Source organism: Heliangelus exortis, chromosome 9, assembly GCF_036169615.1.
Source record: "Heliangelus exortis chromosome 9, bHelExo1.hap1, whole genome shotgun sequence".
NCBI lineage: Eukaryota > Metazoa > Chordata > Aves > Apodiformes > Trochilidae > Heliangelus > Heliangelus exortis.
In genome coordinates, this window is record NC_092430.1 from 18,467,401 (window position 1) to 18,491,422 (window position 24,022).

Below are 24,022 nucleotides of genomic sequence, written 5' to 3' on the forward strand. Positions count from 1 at the left end.
TGCTTTTCCCCACAGATCATTTGTCATTCATCTCTGTTACACAATGCTGCAGTAGCTGTGGTTTCCAAAAACAACATTCCAGGAGACTGTATCACTCTGGACAAGAAAGCAAAAATGAGAGTGTGGTTTTCCTTAGCCTTGAAATTCAATCAAGAAGATGATGATTATTGATTTCAGAATCATACCATAAAATCAGAGGTCTGGAAAACATGTAGAAAGATAGAACTGAGGCTGCTTTTCAAGAGAGGGATGGATTCAGAAGATTGCCTTTCAATGCATTTGAAATTGGTGCCAGCCAGGGCAGAACAGTCTGCTCTCCATGCTAGAGCCAACAGAGCAGGCAAGAATGGCAGCAAGGAAAGAGCCAGATTAAACCTTAGAGAACAAACCTTGCTGGTGAGACCAGCAAAGTACTGACCCAGATTGCCTGGGGGTGGTGCTGCCTGTCCTACTATAGAGTTTCAGGAGGAGTATGGACAAACAGCTAGGAAGCACATAAATTCAGTGGCCTCCTTTACAGCCTATGAACAGACCAGTTCAGCACAGTAATGCTACTACACAAAATCATCACACCTCAGACTGACCTCCTTGCTGACTGTACTTTCCATTGCTTCACTTCTTTTGCTTACCCCAAGAACATTTACTAACAAGTACCATATATCCAAGGCTCACCAGACCCGCAAACAAACATTACTAACCTGGAGAAATTTAACCTATTACAACCACTTGGGTCTAAGTGAAAGCAAGATAAAAACTTTTAATTGCTTTGAATGCTTTGATGTTAGCAAGATACTTTTATTAACAGCTTCTTCCTGGAGAAAGATATTTGCCAGTTACTGTGACTAATTTCTTTACAATAATCAATCCCTTGGATCACTTTGCCTCCTTGAGAACAACTCCAGCTCAGCCATTTAGCAGACAATGCATGATGCAATTTCTCTTAAATCACAAGAAAATGGTGAGATTCAGAGTCAGCTTCAACTTGACTGAAAATGCTTTAGAGACACAAAACTGACAAAATACTCCAAGTTCAGAAAGTTGAGGTGGAGACCACCAAATGAAAAATCTAACTTCACAAGAAGTTACTCCTTCTTACAACCACTGATCAGGCAAAATTATGAGCTAAAATATATCACTACCAGGAAAATATTTTCCCAAAGTTAAGAATATTTCTTGAATCAACCACTATTTCACAAAAAAACAAAAAACAAACAAAAAAAAAGCCCCGCAAAAAAAAACCCAACCCAAACACAGTATATATTTTTGTACCAGGTAAATGTTGCATTTCTTTACCACCCTGCCTTTACAATGAACCTGAGATTTCCATATCTTTTACTATGAGACTCTTAGACAGATTTTCAAAACAGCTGTGTGCTGTTTAAGTAGGATGAAGGATATTGCAGAGCTGGTGCTTATTGTGTGATATTTAAATGAAAAACTTTTGAATTAGAAAAAAAGATGGTGTGCTGTTATATTAGAGTTCTCTCAGACAGACACAAGGGAGCATTAACGTCCATCATTCTGCTTCAATATCACTTTCTGTGTTAAAGTCTCTAGTGCCTTCTCTAGACTAAGATGCATCCCACATGTTTAGTCTTCAAGCAACATCACTAATTTTAATTTTAATCTTTTGCAGCAAAACAAAAACTGCATCTTATTGTAAGTAATAGAATTTATTTATACTTGATATCATTTGAAAAAGTGATGACACACCAACAGCTCAAGCATGAAGCATTTTTAATTCTTCAGATGAAGTGACAGTTGATTATCAAATAACATTTACTTACTATTTAAGTATTATCTAAAAAAATCTGTTCCTTCTAAACAAGCAGAAAAAAAATTTTTTCTCTCTCTTTTTTCTGTGGCCTTCCTGGGTTTGAAGGATACCCAGCGTGACAGATCACATAGTCACAGAAACTTGAGCAATCAAGTCCATCCCATTGTTTGAAACATTTTCTGCAATGTATTGCTTGTTTCTTGCCAAGAATCTTGCCAGTCACTGTTTTCATCACTTGCCGTGTGTTTATGCATCTCCTAACTCATTACTCTCCCTGACAAGCCCTTTCTTGCCCAATAATTTGTTTGTTTTTTTTTTTCCCCCCCCACCTGGTACCATCTAGAACTGACAACAATTTTCTAAGTATCCAATAAGTTGGGCTTTAATTACTCAATCTGCTTTTTAAACATTTGCAGTTTGCTCAGGTGTGCCAACATAAACATCTAGTACACTAATTCTGAAATTAGGCACCACAACCCAAATGGGGCCACAGAACTTACAAATGGATGAAAACATAATTGGAAAAGAAAGACAAAAATAGGGTAGAATACCAAATTGGCATCAGAAGTAGGAAAGTCTGGAAATTGCCTACATACCATAATGTCCATGTTCAAACATAATACACATGGCCAAAAGCCCCATATCCTACAAGCTGTGTGTTGTTTCAGGTTTTTTTTTAATCTCCAAGTCTGACAGAGGTCTGATAAAATGAAGCATTTTCACCAGGAAAATCCAAATCTCATGACAGTAGAATCCAGAAAGTTCTCTGAGGTCTTTGGAGTCTGTTCAAGCTTTTTGGCATATTACCCAGTTCTGTCAGATCTCTCACGCATCCACAAAGATTTTTTTTAAGTTCACTTATTGGTTACAGAATTTAACAATCGTGCTGCTGCTTCCATGGCATCACAGTAAGAACAGATTGTGGAGTTTTGTTTTTGGAGAGAGGGACTGAGTAGGGAATTGATTTTTAATAGAAGGCTTTGGCTGGAAGCCTTTTGTTTAGGCTTTTTTCCAGCAGAAAAAAGCCATTTGGCATTTGGGAACAAGGTTCCTCTTTACCAGTTCAGCTCCTCCCATAAGTAACTATAAACTATAATTGTTTTACTTACAAGTAAGTTCCAAGGAAATTTTCTTCTCCACCAATGAGCTGGAGATGACAGCATGTGTGAATGCAGGGAATTGAATCTACTGGAGATGTGGTTTGTTTTATCCAATTTGTAGTTGAAGATTTAATTAATACACAGGTGCTAAAATTCTTTTTTTTTTTTTTTTTTTTTTTTTTTTTTGTGCAACTATTCATCCTCTAAGAAAAATAAGAGCTGTAGTGCCCTTTTTATGTGTTACAGTGATGAGATTCAGAACAACCAATTGTTGAAGATCTACATGCTTCCAAATTGTCTATTTTAGTAATGTCAAAGACTCAGGATGGCACTTTCTTCCCTTTTCACTAGTCTGTGTGGCCAGAATAATTCTCAGGTCAACAGGATACTGATAGATAAAATATTTATTTTTACATCCACCTATTTTTTTTCTTTAGTACAGTGTGGGGGGTTTTTTCTCTCAAAATCTGCTGAATAAATGTCATCACTTGTCTGTTACAAGTTTACAGTTTTAGTGATCTGTAAAACCCCCTAAAATTCTTTCCTAATGTCTATGAAAAACCTGGGGTAAGAATAAATTAAAGACCTTATTAAAACATTTTTTCTGAGAGTGAATACTGCTAAAATGTTTAGAGAAATATTCAAAATTATATTACTTCTGCTACACTTCATCTTTAAAATGCTCTGTGACTGATTAAGTTCCTTTGACAGAAATGCTTATTTCAACACTTGCTATATCAGACAAGAGAAATTGCTAAGTACAGTGAGCCTTCATCTTTTATTAAAAATTTAGTAGTGGACTTTAATATTGCACCACTATAAAAATCACTGTGATTGAACATTAAAAGGTCATGCTCATTTTCTAAACTTCCCCTGCAGAAAACATGCATTTCTCCTCTATCTGAACTGTGGCTTTGGGGCTGCATTCACTACCATCTTCCGAGCTGTGTGGATATAATCTTTCTTTTTGTTTACTTGTCAACAGTATTAATACTTTCTATTTTCAGCACTTTCTTCCTACTCTATGTCAACAGGCAAAAAAGTACATTTAATATTTGAATATGTAATGTAGCTTTTTCTTTAACTCTAGGCATATTTGTCATTATTCAGAGGTTAAGAATTTATACTTATTCCATAAATATACTATCAGTATTTCCTGTGTGATAACTAAATAGTTTGTGGTATAGTTTTTAGTGTAAAATAGGAAATAGTATCAATAACAGTATGGGTATTAAAAATACTTCCAAGCCATCTGATTCTTTCCCCATATTTTTTCAGTGTATTAAAGGACCCCAGATTTTGGTACTACTATACCATGTAGTCCCAAAAATGCTGAAAGATCACTCTGATATAGAGCAGGCAATGTAGGGTGAGAAGAATACTGAAGCCCACTAGTATGATAGTCAGTTGTATCACTCTACTATATGAGCCTGACAATATTTCACACAAGATAAAGTAAAAGTTTCCATTAATCACTGCCAGCAGCAGAAACCAATTCCCATAATACCGTTCATTTATGTGATGCACCCCACTTTATGTTAATTCAGGCTCTGAGGTTTTTTGCTGTACTCCTTCACAACCTCACTGTTTCACTGCTGGCAATATAATCCATAAAGGAGAAATGCTACAGTTTGGCAAGGTCTCCCTCTTTACCAGGTCTTTATCAAACAGCGTTACAGCAAGTTGAACTCTTGGCAACATCTCTTGGATGTCTTGGGAATTGTAGCACTCCCCAATCAAAGGGTCCAGATAACTGACACACCATAATGCTTCAGGGCTATTTCTTGAACTGTGATACCTCACAGAACACGATACTGGCATTTGGTCACAATGTCTTTTTTTGATATTTAAGATTGACACTTGCTGCAATTACCCTTTCTGCAAGATTCTGCTCCAGAGATGCGCAGCCTCTCAAATTACTGACAGCCCTGCCACAAACCTGACTTTGTTCTCTTAACCAACTACTCCCCATGGCATTTCATTAAATGGATATTTTGACTGAAAGCAGTCCTGCCAAATACCTTCCTCCTCATAAATTGGTTTGTCATTCCACTTCTGGCTGTCTTTGCTGACTGACATGCAGATTTGGAGGTAATCCAATTAACAAGTGGAGCAATTAATATCACAAACTATCTCCATGCTAACTTTCTGCGACAGGGTTAAGCATTTTCCAGTGACATGAGATCTAAGCAGTACATTAACAATTCTTACATTCATGCAGCTACTGCCTGCCCTCTTCCAGCATCTTAAAAGCTGTGAGCTGTAGTCAGTCACCGTTTCTCATGGGGTCTCTCTGGGAACTCAGCATGATTTTTGCATCTATACTCAGGTCAACTTATTTGTATTTAAGACAGAGGAACTATCCTTATCTGCCTTAGGAAGCAGCACCAGTTTAACAAGTCACAATAACAAGAAGGGACCAGCTTAGGTCAATAGAACTGAATTATTATGTTCTTTCTGTTGGGATGGTCACTTCTAAAATACTGATATGGGTAAACTTCTGCTACTTTTCAAAATTTTACTATATCGTCTCTTGGGAAGAGTTGAGAATATCATGCGGACATATTCCATGAGTCCATTATCATTCCAGTGTGGTTAAGACTAAAATTCCTCTATATTCTGAGAAAATGATACAAAATAAAAAGCATGTTTCCTCTCACTGACTTTTCTGGAACTTGAAGTCAAGTAAAATACTAGGTGTGATAATTTTACAAAAGAAAGAATTTTGATTATTGAACTATCTTCCCAGGGCAATTTTGTGCTTGCCTTGCTGCTATGATAAGCATCAGGAGAGAAAAAAAAATCAGTTTCTGACAGGGGAGAAACTGTGTCATACCCACCTTTTAAAAGCGACTCTTCCAGGATCAAAGCAGAACCTAGTAGAAGCTTTAGAAAAATTGTACTGTTTTACATCAGGGCTGAATTTAACTCTAAATCATTGACTAAGACTTTCAAAAGTAGAAAAAGAGACTGAAAAACAAGGACAACACAAGGTCGCCCATCATGGAACAAAAAAACCAGATAAAATCTTCTCTTTTTTTTTTTTGGTTAATTAGTCAAATTACCAATTTTAACTGTATGGCAAGAAACAAGGAATATACTAAGTCAGTGAGAGGCATAAACCAAACTGTGCATTTGAGCAGAAGGACAAATTCTCAAGGACATCAGCTAAACAAACAAAAAGGAATTATTAAACCAATTGGCTGCTCTAACTGTGGCTCCTCTCACTTCTGCCCTTGGACAAAACCTCAAGTTCTAGATGGGTTGTTTTCCTAATTTTTCCAAGCAACTATTCAGTGGTTTTGGATGGTTAATTTCACAGCTTTCTTAATTTCATATATGAAATATATAATATATATATAAAATATATATAAAATATATATTATATATTACATATATAGTTTCATAGTTGAAAAAAATATCACAACTCCCCACCAAAGCCTAATTAGACATCCCTCTTACTTGAAGTCCTGCTTGTAGAGCTGAAAAGAACCCTGGGTTGCAGAAATTTCTTTGCATTGTCTTTCCTCTGTCTCCCCTGAACTTCAACCTTTTTCATCAACTTTGCATACTCACAAGAATCTTACAAAAATTAAGGATCAAAGAGAGCTGTTGTTCTTGGATTACTTGGATGCATACACTGGTCATTCTCAGACTGCTCCCTCTATATTATATATAGTGAAAACTATGTTGATTTGTCCAGACTGTTCTTACAGATCCCTGCTAATGAAGAATCTGTCCCATCAAGATGTGGCTGCAGTCAGATTTATACTCATCTTAAGACATCCAGAGGTCCTCAGTCTTTTTCTAGACATCATCCTTCTATTGGAAAATGAGCTCTAAAAGGCATATAGTGCTTTGCTTCAGCTGTAGATTATATAAATTGCAATGCTGAATGCTGCTTCTAAGACTCTCGTGAGGTCTTCATCATTGTAAAGCATTATAAGGCTCCTGTAATGTGGCAAAAGAGTAGGAGTACCAGAGCACAGATATCAGCATTTAATTGCCTTTGGCCATATCCCAACTTTCCTTTATATTTCCTCATGTAATCTTTGTCTAATCTGTGTGTTGTAGGTACAACTACATATGGCTGCTTGTCTACTACATTGACCTCAGAGCAATACATTTCAATGTGTTATGCCTCCCATGCAAAAATAAAGTAGAAACCAAAACATAGAACAGTCCTCTAACAAAGAGACAGTAAAGAAACCACATGAATACACCTTTAACTGTAGAACACATAGCACCAATACAGGTAATAGAAAAAATGAAGTACAGTTCACTTGCGGACAAATCCTACTGCCTTGGCACTGCTAGTCCAACAGCTCGAGCAGTTCCATGACAGAGCATAAGTCAGATCTTAATCATTTCATCCCTTTTTTTTTTGGAGGAGCACGGCTGGTAGGATCAGAGCACACCAACAGGGATAAGTCATTTGATCACTTCTATTTCCTAAAGCTTGAGGCTTAAAGGGAGTCTTAGACCATTGGCTATGTCTGAGTTAGTAAATTCTTTAACACTGAGGCCAAGTGAGAAAAAGCAGCCCACTTCTACACTATTAATTATCTTGCTCTCTAAAACAGGAGGGTTACATCCAAACTGCTTATTGGAAATGGTTCTCAGCCCGTCCTACATCCGCCAGACCAGTGACTGGGAACCAGTTGGATGAGCACTATTTGTCATGAGGCAGAGGCATACAATTTTACTACAGTATAGATGATCACATAGCAGTGCTCAAATACTAGCATGAAATAGCCTCCAAGAGTATCCCAGTTACCACATGCCATTACATTTCATATAGTTATCAAAGAACTAGACATATCTACGTCAAATAAAGCTCAATTATAATTTTTAAAATCTAATTTGCTCTCCCTTTTACTTTACTAACTGAGGTCTTTAAGGTAGTCACAGCATGTAATTTCATTCAGCCTTTAAATACCATGGATTCTTTATTTAGTTGTCAATATCTTTTGGGGATGCAGAACCCTGAACTCTAAGTAACAGTCTCTCATCAGCCCAACCACTATTCAGTACCTAGGGCAAAAATCAACTTCTACTCATTATGTGCCTTTTTATAAGTTACGCATTTCCCTTTCTACCACGTTGCATTGGAACAAATATTGAATTGTTCATGTTCTCTGACTGCAGCATAGGATTGAAAGCTAGGAGGGAACAGAAGAACAGTTTTAATGATGAAGAAACACCAGAAGTGATACCTAATCATTTTTGCTTTCTTCAGAAAGAAACAGAACAATGCAACCTATTAGTAATATTATCCATCTTCCATTATTTCAAGGAAGATGGATAATGGATGCATCATCTTGCTTTTACCTCTATAATCCTAAGTACTGGCAAAACATTAACACTCTTCCTGACTTCTGGAACTCCGTCAGTATTCCAGTTTATAAGCACATACCATTTAGGGGGTCTTTTTTCTGCTGAACAAAGAACATAAATTTATTGCTTTTGTGTGTAACAAACAACAGATGTTTTTCTTATCTCTGTCAAGTAAGAGCTATGCCACTGTGCTGCTCATCACAAAAAAAAAAAAAAAAAAAAAATATTTTTAACGTTCTTATTGTCCTTTCACATGGCTTTATCCTGCATGCCTTAGTGGCTGTTATCAACTTTCTACACTTCATAACTTCTGAACTATATCAGTTGCTGTTAGTGTCCCTTTTCCTATTCATTATAAATTGCTTTTTTATTTCTAATCTCTACTTTAACTTCAATGGTGAGCCAGGAAAGGCTTTTAGGCTTTTTTCTTGGCTGTAGAGTCATGGATTTGGGCCTATCTATTGCACCTTTACTTTATAAGAACCCTCAATTTTCAGCCACACTTCTTATGCTCTTATGTCTTTGTGGAGATGATATCACATTCTTTCCCTTTTTGCTGTATATTATGTTTGCTCCAGGTTTTAGTGATTTTCCTTACATGATCCTTTCTTATGTGTAGATAGCTTCAGTTTGGAGTTGTTACTCTGGATACATTTTTTATGCCCTCAGAATAACCTGACTACTATTACCAGTTACCACTCCCTACTCAGTCTAGCAGGGTGACCACCTGAGTGTCTGCATCACCCTTCTAGCATCTGAAATACCTGATCTACTGCCAAGCTGTTCCAAAACCCTGCTGATTATCTGTGAACAGACTAACCTTGGACTGACTATAAGCCATATTTTATATGTGGCAATATACTCTGTCCTGTCAATGGCCCACCTTTAAAATAAAACTACATCATGCTAATGCCAAGCTTGAATTACAATACTATTCAATTCAATAATAAAAATACTGATAAAGAGTACACTCTTTCTGCACCTTTAATATTTCTAAGATAGCAGCAACACTGTCTCCACATTCAAGCCAAAGAAGAGTGCAAAGGAATACTGGGTTTTCTGGAGCTCAGGATGGGTTAAGTTTCCAAACTGCTACACTCTCTGCAAGACAGCAGATTCTGGTTTTGAGCACCTTTGAGCAGCAGTGTTGATGGGGGGCACCCTGAAATCCAGATCTGGATTTAGAATTCTAAGACCTTCAATTTTTCAAGTCACTTAGAGGAAAATGGACAATTATCGATTTTATGAGGCCCTTGAGAAAAGTTCAGAAAGTGTGAGGTTGTATTTGAAAATTGTTTGCAAACAGAAAAGGTGCCTTAAATTGCCTCTTCAGTTCACAGAAATAATAGGTTTCAGCAGAGTTAAGATGCTACGAGTTTTAGAAGTGTCACTGGAAAAAAAAATAATGGAAAGTGCTCAAAATATTGGTACATCCTTGTAGATCAGAGTGCAGTATATGCCTATTGTCCCTTCTATGTACTAATTACAGTGAATGGAAAAGGGCAACAATAAATAAAAACCAGATGGGGAAATGTCATCCAGTTAATCCAACTCTGTATCCTACTAATTCACAAGAAACATTTTATAGCTGGCTCACAATGAGTAGCACTACAGCACATTTTATATGCTAGGAGTTTTTACAGCAGAGGGAGTTCTTACATTACATCTTTTCCTGACATTTCCTGACACTGACTTTTTTCCCCTATAGAAGAGCATGTGTAGCATACACACTAGCAAAAGCCTAGAGAAGAAGGCTAACATTATTTACTTTTCAACCTACCAAGTACCAAGTTTACAGATACCTGGTCATGACTCATGTTGCTTTTAATTACATCCATCATGAGCACCTAACAAGGGAGAGGAACATCAAATTTTGTACAGAATTACACCACCAAAGTCTGCTCAAGACTTACTAGGGGGTGGATTCAAAAGCGCTCAGCGGTCGAGTACTCTGTACCCCAACCTTCTGACTGCTGGACTTGGCAACCTAAATCACTTCATTTTGTCTTCTTTTGGATTACATCAGTGCACAGCTTTGTAAATAAAAGACATTCAAACATAATAAGCATCCCATACTTTAAGTATAACACACGCAAAACCAACATCATTGCTCAAACTCCAAAATCCATTGTTTTATCTTTATTTCAACAAAACTATCTACCAAAAAGGCACTGAAGCTGAAGACTCCTACCCAGATTTCATCCCACACAGTTCTACTGTTGGTCTGTGAGGCACCTACAGACCCTGGATGAGAGCATGCCAAGTCTCAGATATGATGAGAGAGGAGAGTCAAGTTCCAGCCTTTCCCCTGGAGCTCACACAGAGCCCTGTACACTTTGCCCTGCTCTAGGGCTGATGAGAATGGCTTTTTGGACCATTATAGCTTTGATGTTGCCCCCACAGGCAGCTAAGGGCTTCCTGAGAGAGCAAGTCAGAAAACTTAAGCAGGGCTGTTCAGAACTCTACCTAAATCGAACAGAATTTCACAGATCAAGAAAAAAGGCTCTAGTTTAAATTGGAAACTTCATCCCTGGTGAATTTTAAATATATGTTGCAAAAAGTGGATGCACTTAATTTCAGGATATTTTTTTTTTCCAGTGTCCATATCACACATGCATCAGTTTGAACACATTAAAAGCAAAAATAGCAGGGGTGATAAGTATTTTTTGTGTGTCAGATACTCTGCTTTACATATATACACAAGGAAAACAGTAGCAGAATGCACCTAAAGAAACATAACTTTTATCATAATTGACAGCAGTCATTTTAGATTTTGCTTAGATTTTCTGAATTCACAGCCCATTTACAAACATTAAAGAATAGAGGATAACAACAGCCCTGCTGGAGCTAAGTACAGGGAGAGGATACACACCTTGACCAGTACAGACAACAGCTCTATGGAAGCAGTAGAAGCAGATAAATTTTCAATCAAATTCTCATACTCTAACCAGCATGACCCACCTTCCTTTCAAAACTGTACTAATGGGATATTCTGAGGAGAAGGGCATGCACTCTGCTTTATGCAGCAAATACTGCATTCTTTTTTTGCCTACCTGTGGAAAGATGGAGAACAAAACATACTTTGGGAGCTGTATAGGGTGTTTTTAATTTCATACATTCCTTAGAAATAATTAAGATTTTTGTGATAAAGGATAGAGGTGCTGAGTTTCATGTACTACAGGCCAGAACTCCTGTTAAGAAGAACTACCAATAAAAGAAATAGATTTGAAACGATTTTGAGCACAGAAGCTTCCCCATTTCATTTCTCCAAAACACCTCAATTCTTCTCTCTGGAAGCCTCATGAATTCCAGCCTTAGATTAAGCACAGAAGAACTGCAGATCTACTATCTTATGATCCAATACAAGAATCAACCCTCAAGACCCCTCCAAAATTACTTGCTCAGTCTCCAAATTCCTTTTTCGATGGGAAAAGAAGAATATATTTAGCTCACGTTCCATTTAAAATTGCCTGTCTTTAAACAAGGTGCTGTTTTTTATTCTTTCTGTCTTCAGTTATATAAGACTTCACTGCTGCCTTCACTATGATAACACTCCAACAATCTAAAAAATACATTTCAGGTGTTCAACATGAAGGAGGTTGTGTGAGTTTAACCTTCCTTGGGATCCTTGTGAGCTTTTTGTATTTAATACTTGTTTTATCTGAAGCCTGTGGAGGTTCTAAAATATTAGAAGACACACTTTCTGAGAACTACCTTTCTAGTAGCCTGAAGATACAGCCTTGATGTTGGGCAACAAAGTTATTCTCTGTAATCCCCTTGATGTTATAAATGAAAAAGAGGATGGAGCTAACATCATCTGAACTTTGGGCAAACCATTTGCTCAAAGCACCATCAAAGAAAAAAGCCCTGCCAAAAAAGAAAAAAAATAAATTAAAAAAATCCCAAAGCATACACAAAATGAAATTGGTGCAAATTAACTTCCTTGTATTTGGAGACCCATACAAAACAAAACCCACCACAGTCTATAGAGGAAAGTCAGAGAAGACAAGGATTGAAGTTGTAGCTTCACAGTAGCCATCTTTTAACAGCTTTCCTTTTTCAATACTTTAACCTTAAAAAAGAAAAAAAAAAAAAACCCACCCACTTCCCATTGTTATGCCCCTATTCAACCTTCATTCGAAGTCATTCACTATGCATTAATTACCACTTTCTTCAATGCACCGGGAAGCTCCCAAACATGCTCCTGTTTTCAAAGAGGCACACTTCCATGGCTCAGCTTTTTATATGCAGAGCCTGCTGAATTTTTTTCCTCTGCATACTTTGAGATTCCCCTAAATTTTACATACTGTAACTACTCAGAAAGGGGGGGGTGTGAAAAGACAAAAGGCTGATTTCATGCTTCCAGAACAGTTGTTTGCATCTCTTTCATTTTTCTCTCCAGCTGTGAGAGGCAGCAGAAGGTTCTTTAGCAGGTGTCCTGCCTGCCCTATGGTAATTTTTAACTTTCCTTCACTTGCTTTTACGTCTGTTGCATTCATAGACATCTTCTCTCCTCTCAGTGCTTTATTGCTGTTTTTCCTTTAAACAAAATATCTGAATTCCCCTTATCACGTCATTCTCTTTAGCTGTGACCCCAGATTATAAAACTGAGTAAGAGAGAAACGTTCACAAGTCCTAATATATAAATTAAATCCTCTCTGTTTTCTATTCATTCAACAGACTTTCATCACTGCTAAACTGCACAAGTGCCACACAGAAAGATCTGACAACATGTCAGACAAACCATCTCTGATATCAAAACCCAGAATCTGTATCCCAATCTTAAATCACATAACCTCTCTCCTGAGAGCCAGTGTTCCACTCTCTACATGTCAGGAGTTGTAAGGACTCCCATGGGTTGAATGCATGAATGAAATTAAGCTTTCGCATAAGTCTTTTACCAGGTTGCACAGAAAGAGGCAGTTATGATTTAAATGATCAAAAGCATCTTTTTCTTTAAAGAAAAAGAATTATTTTCCAGGTCAAAACTGATTTTGGTTCTCTGCACGGATTTTGGTTTTACTTGCAAAGCCTCTGCATGTAAGAAAACATTGCGAAAACAAAAATAAGATGAAGGAAAATGGAGAAAATAAAGTGAAGCACAGAGAATTATAAACCTCTTGAAGAAATTCGAACACCTTTATTAGAGGGAATTGGTTTTAGAGTTTAAATAAGAAACTTATTGAAAAGCACAGGCCTACATCTTTACAGCCTAGTATGCTCCATTTTTAGGTTTCAGACAAAAACAGATAAAGTGAACACTCAAAACGCGTTTTGACAAAAATCCCACAGAATTTTTCTGGACAAGTTCTGCACACGTTTGTTCTAGCACATACAAACTAAACAACAACAGAAGATTTGAAGCTAAGAAGAAAGACCATTATTGATTTTATCAAGGTTAAAAGGTCACTGACACATCCATAGCCTGGTCACAGCAGTTTGAATAATCACATCACAGTGTAAATGCTCCTGTCCTCATCCCTTACAAAAGGGCTCAGACACTGGAAATCATGCAGGTGATTTTTAATAGGTACTGACACACTTTCAATAATTTTCTGCTGTGCAAGCCTGGTATTACTATTCTTGCTTCTGCAGCCAGTAAGAATTGTAAGAACATTGTAACTTCTATTTAAGTTATTCCAGAAGTAAGTAATACCAAAGATTTTCTTGACTACCTTTCCCTTACTCAATGTAAAAATAAGCATCTAATAAAGCATAGTTTCTCTGCTGAAGTAATTTATTTTAAAGGGTAAGATTTATGGTAAGATTCTCCCATTTTTAAAACTAAAAACTATAAAAATAAAAAAGCATAAAGAATGTAAAATAGTAGTAGCCTTGGAATTCCTAATTTAAAAATCACATCAAGGTTCCCATTTGTTTTGGTGACATTTTACAATGACAAGCTGCTACTTGAAAAATATTTCATACTTTTTCCTGCTGTGAAAGTTGCATCCCAGAAAGAATAAGCCAGGAAGCAGGTGGCAAGAGGTCTCTTAAGAGAAACGTTGTCTTCCTGCTGAAAGGTAGGGTGGAAAAGAAGAAAAAAAAAGAAAAGAAAAGAAAAGAAAAAAGCTCTAGTTCAATCAACACAGTTCAAATGTGAGGAGGCATCCATGTAAGAAAATATTGCTATTATGGAAATATTTACAACTGGGTTTAATTACTGCTTTTTTAACAGCATCCTAAGTAAAGGAAATTGTTCCTTGTTCCACTAGTATTTCTTTAATAACGGTTTGATAGCTGTATTTCTAAATTATATTTATTCTAATAAATAATTTATGTGTATGCTTAAATTCAAATATTAGTCCTTCCATAGAAAAATACTGGAGAATGCCATCTGCAAATTTGCTTCCCATGTTAAAAATGTGTACTCACATCAAGACACTGGTTTTAAATTTAGAGTTTGTGAAGCTGAGACCACTGCCAGTGGGCTTCATGCCCCTCCTGAAGGATCAGACCACTGGATGAACCCACGTCCCTTCTGCACATGATTCAAGGGACATCACTTCTGAGTGTGGCCATCTGCAAGCAACTGTGAAAGTTGCAGGGTTAATCCCTTGAAGACAGTTACATGTACAAGCTCATGGCTTGCAAATCACAATCCACTTTTGTATTTCCTTCTTTCAGGCTATGCAAATTATATTTTATGGTGAGCTCAGCAGATTTAAAATAAGAATGAGGACAGCTTCTTTGTTTCATGGTTACACAGCACTCTGCACAACAGTATTCTTCACAACTAGGATTTCTAGGTGATAATAATTTGCATTATTTCATAATTCTGGGATGTCTTCCATGTCTGAGGAAATCCCTCAACTGCCAGTTGACACAGTGGGACACTGCACCAGGGAAAGATCCTCTATGTGATTCAATATCTTACATCTGGTCTCTTAGTGTTATGAGGTAACAAAAGATGTGCCAGCATGATGGATCTTGGGCTTGATACAGCACAGCCATTCTGATGCACCCACAACCTGAATTTGCTGCCCATAGATGGTATCTTACAATATTTTATAGCCTGAAGAACACTACTGACATTGGGTGAACAAGTACTGCTCAGCATGGGAGAGAAAAACCTAATACAGTCATACTATGGGACATTTTCTCATTTATTATTATATATTTTCCCATAATAGCTAGACCCTGGTTTAAATTTGTTTACAGGAAAGCCTAAACTAAGGTTCTGAGTTTCAGTAAGCCATTCAATTTCACTGCCGTTTCTGAAAGGTTGACATTCTCCAGCAGCCATGGCTAATAAAAAGAACATTTTCAGTTTTCATTTTAGAAGATCTAGCTACCCAGTTTTCCTGAAGAAGCTTGAAAAGACAGAGGATCCCACATATTATAATCAGAGTAAGAAGACCAAGGCCCTAAATAAATTATACGTTATTTTAAGCCATCATAGAGGTACAGAATGCCACTGAAATACATTTTAGCACTTGGACTTGGCAGTCATGGCAGCAGATACAGCTTTCAGCCCAGAGGCCTGACTGGGGTGATTCCTAGTTTTGGGGTAGGCACACACAGCACTCCACTACTTTCCCTAAGCCATGTGCTAAAAGAAATCAGCACGGATTTCCTACATTCCCAGAGTTGCACGTGAATTCCACAAGGGCAAAGATGGCACATGCTGGAAGGGAACCAGGACTGAGGGGTTAAAGGTATTGTAAAGAACACAAGTTTAAAAATAAAAAACAAACAAAAAATTTAAAATAAAATATTAAAAAAACCCCAAAAACAACCACAAAAAAAACCACCAAACAAAACAAAACCCATAAACAAAAAATAAAAAAAACACAAACAAAACAAAAAACCCCATAATCACGCAAGTTACCTGGAAGCCCAAACTCTCTCTTTCTCCCTACATTTTAGTTTTCCTGACAGTTTGTAGTAGCTCCTGAAGTGCTTTTTAAATCTAACAAACATATGTAACCAGAAACAACTTATACTATTTAATTTCTTAAGCCAAACAACAGAAGAATGCATTCCCATTATAAATACAAAGGGTGCACTGAAAAAAGTAAGTGTGGGGGGAACCCTTTTTATGAGAAACAGGGCAATCCATACAGACGAAAGGTCTTCTGGCAGCCTTTTGCTATTACTTTCTGCTAATGTGTACTTTCAGAAATTATAGAGCACTGCAGAACACACTCCAGGCTGCATGGAGCAAGTGCCTTTCATGAAGAGGCACCAAAGGGCCTATTAAAACTGTGCATTCAAGTCATTTGAAATATAGATCCATATTTGGTTTATGTTTTGGTACAGGCAAAACAGCCCCTGCTGTTTTTATTACACTGATGACTTTAAAGAGTGGGGTAATTACGGAGTGTCACGAATTTGCTTGTGCACTTGGTTACAAATTAATTAAAAATAATTTTTAAAGTACACAGAAAAATTTGGTGCCTTCTGTAGAGCCAGGGCACCTGCCCTGTACAACAGAAGTTCTTCACCTGACAGCACCACTGTTGGTGTTTGCCAATAGCAAAAATATCCAATAACCTGACCAGGTTAATGGCAGTTCCTGAGCAATGCCAGCAGTATTATTTAGGTTAAATTTCTTCAGCATGCACAAAGAAAAGCCAATATAAAAAACTGCAGTGTGATGATTGCTATTTAAAGAGCCATTTTTCCCTTCTAGGTACATGTGACCATTGCCTTTCTCTGCATAGACATTCCAGTCCTTTTAAACCATCTTTTTCTGGAGGACATATGGTCTGATTTTCTTCTGAAGTCAACTTGCAGACTCTCACCTGTGTTTTAAGGATGCAGGCCATCTTTGTAGAATTGAGACAAGATCCCTTCTTAAATTATCAAGAAGAATTTTTGCACAGGAGGGTCAAAAAAACCTTAAGCATCTTCTAGAGATAACCAAATTTTCAACTTCCACCTGAACCCTGGCAGTCACTGGTCACCCCTGTGAACACCCTGCACAAAAAGGAGTTGGCTTTTGACCCCTGGGCCTCCCATGCAGCACTTAAACCAACAGCATTACACTTGGCAATTCTTAGGGGTGGCATTTGTCTGCTACTTCCCCTTTGAATTGCTGCTGTTTGCTTTGCTGAAACCTTTTTTTAATGCTGTTGTAGTGCATGCAGATGGTGATGTAGGTGTTTACACACACACACAAAGTGACAAAATTCAAAATACATCCATTACTTGCTAATGATCATGCCAAGTATTAAAAGCACAGATGCACTCTTTTTGTGCATATACTTAGAGGTCTAAAACACCAAGGAGGAAGGAAGATAGTAGAGAGCAAAGACAGAAACACAAGGAAATTTGCTCACTGCAATGTTGTAGCTGGTTCACAAAACTAGAAGCTAAGACACTTGAGGGTAGAGCTCTGCTGCTGAACTTTTATTCATGTTTCATTTAAACCCTCCAGCACTGACCTGAACTAAAACTACCAAAGCTGCAGGGAATGTAATCTTCAAGGCTAGGAACTGTAAATCCTTACATTGTTCCATTAAATCAGCCTCTTCAGCTTCTCCAACTTAAACTGGAAAGTCTTTGGGGCAGGCACTCTCCAGCTACTTTTAGTGTCCAGCACAAAGTGGTCTGATATTTCTTAGGCACATCTTGGTGCTATTGTAACGTAACTAAATACACTGTTTTCAGTGTTTATATTGAAAAAATGTTGGCATTACCTTGACTTTGAGTGTATTATCACTTCTTTCCAGCTTAAACACTTCTGTGGCAGTGTCTACGTTAGTATTTAGGGTCAAGAGTGTGCTTTTGAAGCAAAACTCCTGATGTCCCCATTTACTGTGCTTTAGTTCCCAGCACACTGATCTTAAAGCACACAAAGTGGATTTCTTTCACTTGAAACTGAACTAGATGAGGTGGTCCCACCTAATCCACTTCTTATTTCTTCTGCTAACTTATCACACTGCTCGTGGACTTTTAGGTCCATGGAGCCAGGCTAGAGGCAGTTCAGAACCAAGACCGCCCAAAACACAGGGTGGATCTCAGGTTCCCAGCACCAACCACCCTTGCTATGATAGGTATTATCTACAGCATCTAAATTTCACAATCCCAAAAGCACATCCTGAACACTAGTAAACCCTCTAAAAAAATACCTCAACTTCCTTCTGCTTTAAGTATACATCTCTTTTCATGTGAAACAGGACAGCATGTTATTCTCTCACTTCTTTCTGTTTAAAAAAAAAAAAAATGGCTACAAATTCACCCAAAGTTCATACAGCATTTGATGACAAAGCAGAAATTCAGTTCAAATATCTGCAATTAACAACCATTCTATTCCATGTGATTTGTAGTTTTCAAACTTAGCTTCTTCCTCAGTCCTTAGATACTTAACTCAAACTGTTTACACACCAAATGCACTAAATTCTAAATTCCTGCTTTCTACCTATACTGAAATCATTGCATTTTATTTCATGTTTTCTTACTTGAAATATCTGTACAATGCACGAAATTTTTTATAAATCTCAGTGCACTTCTGGTTAGCAACAACACCTCAACACATACAGAGATGTAAATAAATGAGAACAATTTCCCTGCCCTGAATTAGAAAAAGCATTAAGGTGAACACTATATGCCACAAGTAGAGTCAAATATTAAAAAGGCTTTAAGAGGGTCATGGGGAAAGGCAGCATGAAGTGGTCATCATTCCACCAGAGAATGGCAACACAGACTGACCCAAGTGACATGTAGCCACTGTCCTGTGCCAAAAATCAGGACCACATCAATCAGGGCTATTAATAAGTAATAATATTTTTGTTCCAGTTAACAAAGGCAAGTAAACCCACTTGCCTTTGGAGCAAAAGGATCTTAAAAATCACTTTGAAAAAACTGTGAAAAAAAAAAAAAAGTTCTATGTGATGTGGTCATACTTAAGCTGCAGTTGAAGTTATTGATCCCAGTTAGATACATGATGTAAAAGACAAAATACTACCTAAGCTGTCAGTAAAACTAAATTGTTGAGAGAGGGCCAGACACCAGTTCTTCCTACAGTTGGTTTTATGACTAGATTTTGCTGTTACAGTTAAGGCAACTGATAGGAATATAGAGAATGTATCACACTTTTAGTTTTTAAGTCCATTTTTGAGAAGAATCAAATCTCTGAAGGCCAAAAAATATCATTTTGTGGGATGAAGTCCATATAAAACAAACTATAGAATTTTATCCAGTAAATCCTATACTAAGGCCAAAACATCTACATCACACATCTTCCCCAGATGTGCCTGAAGAAAAGGAACAAGCAGACCCAAAACCTCATGTCACTGGCACCTCAACAATTTTCCAAGGACTCAGTCCTGTGTTAACATGGCAATACTTGTCCTGGAGAGCTTGCATATTTTAATTCATGACAAAATGCAGCAACTACAAACAATCATCAAATAGACAAGATGAACAAATCCTGGTACCACCAGGTCCGCCAAGCATGGAACTCCTCCATTGGTGGCCAAGGACTCTATGTCCTCATGTTGAGCCTTGACTGCCTTGTTCTGTCTTCTCCCAAGTCAGCTTCCAGGCAAATTCAAGAGCCCATAAGGTAAAGACCATCTCTGGGCTGTGGGGCCAAGGATCCCAGGCACAGGTGGCTGCCTGCCTTGCTACTTTTTATTCTCTATCCAGGAGTTCCTGAGGCTTATGCAAAAAGGTCATCGCTCTTAGGAAATACCATCGAAAGGCTGGTGTAGCAGTATAAATGTTATAGTGAGGTGAGAAGTACTCAAAACATGAATTGGATATAGAGGCTTCAAGTCTATTTTCCCATGGCAATGAAAATGTTTATTTAAATCTCCTTAGAGCTAGGGGCTGAAAGCCACTGGCTATAAGCAAATATGCATATTTATGTGCCCACATATACACCCATTTATTTTCACATGAGCAAGGAGTATGAAAGTAGTACTCTCAGCTTTGCGTAATTCCAGCTGTTGAGAGACTGTGGTAAATCCATTTTCTCACAGGTCTTTTGTGCAATATGACAATTAACTTTCCCTCAAAGGAGGGTGTTTTGTTTTTCACAGTTTTAGTTGTTCTGGGATGGTACCGTATATATGCACAGACCTAAACGAATGCAAATGGACTTAAAAGTCAAATTTTATCTAAGACTGAAGTGTTGCCATGAAATAGATCCAAACTTACAAATTACTAGGATTTGTTTGGAAAACTGTGAACAAAGCAGTTGTGGTTTCTAAAGAATTCTGGATGGATCAATGCTCTGCCAATGTTGCTATGCTGAATCCTTCTTAACACAGGCTTCAGATCCACAAGATCTTCTCTTGCCAGTTGATGTAACCCTGGACAGCATGGAAAGGATGCTGCAATGGGTCAGCATCAGCAGGATTTAGTGGCCCAAGAAAATTGCAAATCCGCTTTCCTGTTAGGGATTCCTGTACCTGATGTTCCAATTACTTAACTGTTTAAGGTATGAGTCTCTGCTACAAATAATAATGCCTACTTAATTATTAGCATTTCACATTTTCATTTAGCAGAGAGGCAAAGAGGAGGAAAAAGTGGGTGGAAGAAAGAGCAAAATTACCCCTTCCCCCTCCCCCATCCCTAACACTTATTCCACCCCCAGCAATGCCTGAGAGAGGCACAAATACACCAGGGCTCACACAAACACAGACAATGCCTGGGAACCTTGAACAATGTCCCTTTCTGAATAGTGACATCTCTGCACAAGCAGTCAAGCTCCACTTCTCCCGTCGGAAAAAGCTGATATTCCCCTCACACAGTACTCACATGAAACAAGTCAATTATTTGTGTGAGCCCCACAGAATCATCTCCATAACCCTCTCCAGGACCCTCAGGCCAACCCTTGACACAGGAGTGTAATCATACAACACCGGAATCAATTACACTTTTGGAGAGAGGGGTGGAAAAAATGACTTTGCAGGCCCACCGCAAATTGCTGAGGCTGTCCTCTGGCTCTTGTACAGCTTGAATCCAGGAAGTGCCTCTCAGCTCAATTTTCAATTATGTTCTCATCACAATTTACAACAGACAGTGTGTAATTTATGGCAATTACTTCTTCTGACGTCCCCCTTTAAAAATTTCAGATAAAGAGACAGACAAAACCTGAAAGTGAGCCAAGCTCACCTGGCCTGCCTGCTGTACTAAGTTGACATTATGGGGAGAAAAAGCTCTGCCTGACAAGGCTGGGAAGGAGATACTTTACAGAGTGGTGAATGCATGCTGACAACTAAATCAAGCAGAAGAGGAACATAATTGTTGTGGATGCATTCCTTTATTTGTTAATGCATATATACAATATCATAACAACTGAATATTGTGTAAAGGGCTAATAGGGAACACAGACTGTCATTCTGGGTAAAAGGCCTGTGAAAAAAAGACTTCACTATAAAGTCATTCAAGATCATTTGTTTTATATTTACCTCTCTGCTGGAAATAAAATCTGGGCTTGCTTCCCCCCTGACCCTCTGCAAGGTAAGTATGTAGTAATATTTTTTTTAATTTTAAAAATTAAAGTAGCGTAGGTATTGTTGGAAGAAAAACTGAGTATTTTAAAGAAATACATGCTATAATTTTGCTTTCTGTAGCAAAATATATTTGAATTTTTGGTAGATATCATGCAGCTATCTTTACACTAAACAAAGGCACATAAGAAAGAAAAAAATAAAAAACCCTGTGACAAAAAAAATAAAATTTCTGGAGTGAAATCAGACAGTTAAGCCCAAGTATGCCTCCAAAGTCAAACTGTGAAATCTCAAAATCCCCTCTGCAAGAGAGGCACCAGGAAAGAGAGGCACTCTGCTCCATTTAAACCTATGGGAGTTTTGCCACCAACTGCAGCTGAATAAAGATAATACATTTCCACATATTTTACATATATAATGATTAAAGATAATTTAAAACACTCAGGATGTCACCTATTTAGACTGAAAAATGTTTTGCACTCTAATTCACATCTGAATTTGTAGGCAAAACCCTGAGCTACGGATGGCACTGCAGAAGTTCTCCCTAGTTTCCTGGTGTTAAAAAAAACAAACCCTTCTCAAGTACTCACCAAGAACTACAAGGACTACCAAGATTATTTTTCCAGTAAAAGCTGTCTTGTAGTGTTTTCAGAGTTCACACTAATGTGTAAAGATCATCAAAGCATCTTCAGTGATCTACTGCTTAATTTTAGCCACTAGTTATTTTAGTCTTAGAATTTTCACAGTTGGAAAAGACCCCTAAGATCACTGCATCCAACTGTCAACATCCTCCACACACTAAAATAAGCAAAATACATTTATGATATCTTTATCACCTTGGCCACAATGTTTATTAAATGACAAAGCCTGAATCACGTACCTAAACTAAACTAAGGAAAGAGGCATGAGAGAAAGTGTTTACAGAAAATGCATACTGTACTCTATAAAACTGATGTTTAGTAAGAGACAGCTCTATATAAGTCTAAGCACAGGTCACACAAGACACAGAGAGGAAAAAAATTATGCATAAAGATGTAGGCACGTGTTTAGCATTCAACATCAGGTCTGCAGTCCAGCTGAGAATACAATATGGATCTCCTAGTGAGTATCCACTATCTTGGTGGAGAGCACAGACAGGCAGTTACAGAATTTGTCTTTTTAATTATAACAATGAAAGTACCTACTGGGAGAAACTAAGGAGATGATGGGATTTTCCAAACTGGTAAAACTCCATTGAATAAATTACCAGTGGAACTAACTTTAACTCCAAGATAACACATTCATACTTTGTGGTTATCAGTTGAAAAGCACACGGCCCTGCATGCTCCCCTGTTGGTGAGCTTAAGAGAACGTCCATGCAGTTAACAGAAAACCCACAAAATCCAGAACTATTTTACAAAGGACACTGCAAAGCCTTTAAAGGTGAGATGAGGTTAAACACTGACTCGTGGGTGAATATGAACTATTCTGAGGTTCAGCTATAACCAAATAACTGGTACCTCCCTTGCGAGTCAATACTGAAGAAAATCATCCACTTAATTCTTTCTGCAAGGCTTCAATATCAACAAAAAAATCTCATGAGACATCATGGATAAAAAGGTAACTTTGGCAACAGTGAACAAGAAGCACGGGTTAGCTTGCAAGTAGGTGAACTTCATCACTTCAGGGTGATAACACCTCTCCACAGATCCTCTATAGCAAAGAATACCATCAAGCAGTTAATTAGCCTACATTCCCCACTGGAATGGAGATCTGTTCCCTTTTACATCTCCTAATAGCCAGCAGTGTGACTGCTGCAGAGCTCGTGTTCACAAAACACTACAAATAGAGCAAAGGTGAGGAACAGTGTGCATACAAAAGTTTTCAGCAGTTTTGGCATCAGTTAGCAGTGAGTGGTGGATATATTCCCTTCAGTGTGTATCACCTGCATGCAGGCAAGGACCATGCAACTGAGCCTCTTGCCATGCTAGTCACCCCCTTTGGGTTCTGCATGATGAAGGGTGACTAAAGCCGTGGTCCTCAGCCCACAGTCAAACAAAACACCTTCAGAATCTCTTCTCTCCTTCCACCTACAAAGTTAGCAACAGAAACCTCAAAAGCTCATAACTCTGCAAGTTATCAGTTTGTGATAAAGCTCAACTCTGCTAAAAGATGCATGGAAGACAACAAATTACAGGAATGTTTTAATACTCCTCCTTTGAAAACGTTCAAGTAAAACCAGAAATATTTTACAGAAATCTCACCAATTAATACAACTGCAACATGAACTGCATTCCCCTTGGAAACACAAAGAAAACCTGACTACAGTGCAACAAAAAGTACAAGAATATGCACACCAGTAAATGTGAAGTACTTGGTTAAGTTGAAGAATTAAAAAAACTCCAAACCTATCTAGTTTTGTC